This window comes from Peromyscus maniculatus, chromosome 4, assembly GCF_049852395.1.
Source record: "Peromyscus maniculatus bairdii isolate BWxNUB_F1_BW_parent chromosome 4, HU_Pman_BW_mat_3.1, whole genome shotgun sequence".
NCBI classification, from domain to species: domain Eukaryota; kingdom Metazoa; phylum Chordata; class Mammalia; order Rodentia; family Cricetidae; genus Peromyscus; species Peromyscus maniculatus.
In genome coordinates, this window is record NC_134855.1 from 156,271,881 (window position 1) to 156,276,420 (window position 4,540).

A 4,540-nucleotide genomic window follows, 5' to 3' on the forward strand; every position below is an offset into this window, starting at 1 on the left:
GACCCTCAAAAGGTTGAGAATCTCTGACTTAGAGAAAAGTTGAGCTTGGATGAAGGCTTCCTGAATGTTATTGCTACTGCTTTGAGGAAGTGGGTTTTATACACACGGCCAGCACAGGCAGTCCTGATTTTATTTAATGCCGATTCATTAATACCCTATACCTATCGGCTTTGTGTCTGTGCTGTGTGAACAGTGCCAGATGTTGGTATGGCTGACCTGTGAAGTTGTTCCTTTTTTAAAAACACAACTTCTCTCATCCAGGTAGATAGACCAGGCCTGCTGACACCCACACCTGCTTTCTCTGGAGATGAGCTTGTCTTCCATGGAGTCTGGATGAATCCACAGGAAGATGGCAGACAGCAATCTCCTCTGAAGTTCTCAAGACTCAGAAAGTATGCATTCCAAAAGGTTCAGGAAGTCACAGAAACAAACAAAATTCACAAGGTTCCTCCTTCACCAAGTCACACAAACAATGAGGAACGCTGAGGATATGGCGGGCCCAGGTGCCTGGGAGAATGACCTCCACCTTTTGAGCTACCAGCCTGTCGTGCACATGGCTCCAGGGTTGCAGCTCTCATGAGCCATGATCCAGGTTGGCATGACTTTCCGTGATATGACCTTTGAGTTATCTACACTTATGCAAATATCCCCAATAAAATCACCAACTTGGACTTTGGTAGTTGGGTCTTTACTTTGATCTGTTGTGGGTTCTCTATCTGGGGTCAGTAGACATTTGTTCACAGCCCCCCAAGAGTAGTGTCACACAACAGTGGCAAACACAAGAGTCCAGTGAAAGGAAATGAGACATGCACAGGGGTCTGTGAAGAGTAGATGTTTCCCCATTCACCTTTCTGGACCTTTAAAAATCCCAGCAGCCCTGGGTCTTCTGCAACTGAAGTTGATGAAGGACAGATCCAGAGTTTAGACGTCATAACCTAACAAGTGTTCTTTGTACACCATGGATGTTTGGGAGGGCAGCATGCAACATACACAAGAATGTTTCCTTCACAATGACTATATACAGTTCATATTTGGGGACAGGGAGATGCAGGGCTTCAGAGCTGTGGTGATGCTAACTACCCAAGAAAGCACCCAGGTGAGGAGAAGATGTAGCCAGCATCCCCCGGGCACTGTCCTCCACTTCCCTCACTGTATAGCCACTGGCTCTGTGGCTGAACAACTGTACTTATGATATATGATGGAGATTCCACCCTCTAAGAGAATAGAATCAGTGACGCTAAGCCCACTTGGTACAGATAATCAGATTACATGTTTCCTCTCTTCTTCAAATTCAATCAGGGGCATCTGTCAGCCCGGGAAGAGACAGCACTGTTTAGCACCACCCTCCAAGAAAGGCGTCGCGTCCCTCCTGGCTTTCTGAGGATTTCAGAGCACTAATTAATTATCCCATCCTTTTAAAGCAGTGTCCTGAGATGACAGGAACCACGTGCTGCTGTGGAAGTGGAGAGCAAGGGAAGACAATAAAATGTGTTAAGAAATCATTTCGGGGACTACAGGGTTAGCATAGTTGACAGAATGCTTGCATTTCTCACAGGAGCGCACAGGTTTGACCTCAGTCCTGAAAAAAAAAATAATATCATTTTGTATAGTTTCTCTTTGTTAGTACAAAGAATGTTCAATTAAAAAAACAAAATTAGCCATCGCATTCAGCTCTCATTCACTCAAGCATGTGATGGTGGTGGGAGGCATAGCTTCTTAATCCAGAGAAGACTGACCACCCTGGGGACATGTGACAAATTTTATAGATGTTATTTGGTTGTTCTAATTCTCCCCATTCCATGGGTGACAGCTGTTTCTGGTATCCAGTGAGCAGAGGTCAGGGGAGCTGCTAAATATACTAGCATGTACCCCTCAACTGAGGTGTCCTCTGCCTGGAGTGTCAGGGCTGATATGTGGATGTGTACATTCCTTCCACTAAAAAAAATGTCTCCTTGATACTCGAAATCTTGAGCACATGAACTCATGCACTCACATGAGTGTGCAGGTGAACATTCACAGGTGTTAGTGTGCCTGTGGGGGCCAGAGGTCAACCTCAAGTGTTATTCCTCCCTTGCGTTTTGAGGCAGGGACCCTCAATGAGCTGGAGATCTTTACTGACTGTCATCCCAGCCCTTGCTGCTCAAACTCTCAGTGCCAATAGCATAGACAGAGTTGGGGGAGCATTGGGGTGAAGTCACTATCACATCTTGAGCTACCACCCATCTTGTGAAAAATTAGGAAGAATTTAAAGTAACGATGTCACAACCACTGACTGTGTCATAAATGTAAGGACACTCTTTGTAAACAGAGACAGTAACTGCACTGAGCACTTACTGTTTCCTGCCCAATGGGACAGCAGCTTCTGATAGTTGTGGAAACCAATGATGCCATGTGTGATTCCAGGGCATAGGACATGTCCAGGTGGACACACACTGCAAAGCAAAAGATCCACATAGGGCTGCTGGCATTTTGTGTTGGTTTTGGAAGCCACGGGGCTCAGTTTTCAGGTTAGCAAAACATACCAGAAGAAAAGAGGTATTCACAAGATCTTCCAACAGTCAGCTTCATAGTTAAGGTGTTCAGTGTGTCCTCCAATAGTCAGCCATACAGCCAAGGCTAGAAGCCAACTCTTGTCCCTTCTCACCTCCATTCTGCAGAGAAAACAATCAAGTTAGCAGATTTTGTCCAGTCCTGTCTTCTGGGCCCCAAGTAAAGGCAACGGCCACTCCTGTCAGCCCAAGTGTTTCAAGGATGTGTAAACCTGTAAACCACGACCACAGCCATCTGTTGTCACATAGCTCCTGGCTGTGTGCTGAGCCTGGGCATGGCTGGCAGCCGAGCAGGCATGCTTTCGCAAACATTGCCCCACACATGAGTGCCAGGATGACATCACACCCTGACAGCAGTCATACTGGTAGGCAAAAGGTATTTTTCCAGACCCCTTAGGACTCCACAGGATTGTCTTTGTATCTGTGGTCTGTGTTGGTCAAGTCGTTATTCCATGGCATGTGATTGTGTCTAAAGGTTCATGTGGCAGAATCCAACTCCTTCTCAATTCCCTTCAAGGGAGAAAGGGAATTAAGTGATACAGAAAACTGGGTAGCTGAGGGGAAGGAGTGTTGGATCTTAGTGAAACTGTGGTCATCATAGCAGCCGTTAGGGCAGCATTAGCTAGGGTCAAGGCAGAGGTATGCAGAGGCAAAGTGAGCCCTGTAGACACCATGTCACTGGGGAAAAGTCAGGCTGTGTCTCAGGACAAGTATTCTACCTAGTCACAGGAACATGCTGGGAGCAAAGGCCCCCTTGCCCCATCCTGGGCTGTAGGAGAGCAAAGTTTGTGACCTGGAATTTGAAAACAGCCACACAAGTGAGTTTGGGGGTGGCACTGAGTATGAGGTACACAGTCCAGAGCCTAGCACACTACACTATCATGTTCAGTGCCCAGGTGCTCAGGGATCATTAATCCGAAGTCTCTGTGTGTGGAGGACAGAATGTCAGACCCAACTGTGTGTGGATTTAAATACAGTCAACAGTCATGGCTCAGTGGTCACAAACTGAATGTGTCTGAGATCCTTGCTGGATTCCTGTTCCTCCACAGCATTCTCTACTTTTGGGGGCTCATAGAAGAGTGCCCCAAATTGCCTGCCCTAATGCATTTATGTAGCTTTTCCACAGATGGTGTTAAACACTACCACTTCTATTTCACACTTGAAGTGCAATTCTCCAGCCTTTTAGCTCCACCACAGTTGTGAAAATCAGGGCATGTTATCTGGTCACCAACAGAAAAAGCCAAAACAGCTCTTCTCCACAAGTGGTGAATCCCTAGCTAATGCAATCACGGGGTGACTTGAAGCAGCCCCAGTTCTGTAATCACCTTAATTATCCAGTGTGGAAGGCTCTATCTGAGAACTCTGGTACAAAATGCAGCAATGGTGGATGCAGTGGGCAATTAGCAATGCCAAGGTCTCAGCACACTGATTGGAAAGCAAAGAGTTCTTTTGTTATTTTTCCTTTCTTAAAATAGACTTGCCACACTGCAGAGGCACAGGCGAGGAAGAACGGGCAAGCCACAGCAACAGCGCCTGGTGGCATGCTCTGCATTCTCCTTGGAGATTGTTGTGAATGTTTTCTGTGTTTATCATGTATATGTGTGTGCACCTGTGCACATGTGTCTGCACATGTGTCTGCACATGTGTATGTGTGTGCACGGGAGGCCAGATGTCAGGCACCTTCCTCAATCACTCTCCATCCTCGTTTTTTGAAATGAAAAGTTCAGTTTATGTGTGTGTGTGGATGCTTTGTCTGCATTTTGTCTGTGCATCACTGTCATGTGGATCCTGGGATTTGAACCCGGGTCTTCCAGAAGAGCAACGAGTGCTCTTAACTCTGAACTACCTCTCCACCTTAATTTTTGAGACAGGGTTTCTCGCTGAACTTGGAGCTTACTGATTTAAGTAGACTGTTTTTCTGTTAAGCCCCAGAAATCCTCCTGCCTCCACGTTCCCAGTGCTGAGATTACAAGCGGGTACAACCACATTCC

At 46.5% G+C, this 4,540-nt stretch overlaps 1 long non-coding RNA gene across 1 annotated transcript; it reads right to left on the reverse strand.

The window, feature by feature from the left end:
• Positions 1–264: 264 nt before the first annotated feature.
• LOC143272799 (uncharacterized) lies at positions 265–2,797 on the reverse strand. Its single transcript, XR_013050379.1, has 2 exons — positions 2,335–2,797; positions 265–1,579 (listed from the first exon to the last, which is right to left on the reverse strand). It is a non-coding gene; the product is annotated as an uncharacterized LOC143272799 (long non-coding RNA).
• Between the last annotated feature and the right edge of the window lie 1,743 nt (positions 2,798–4,540).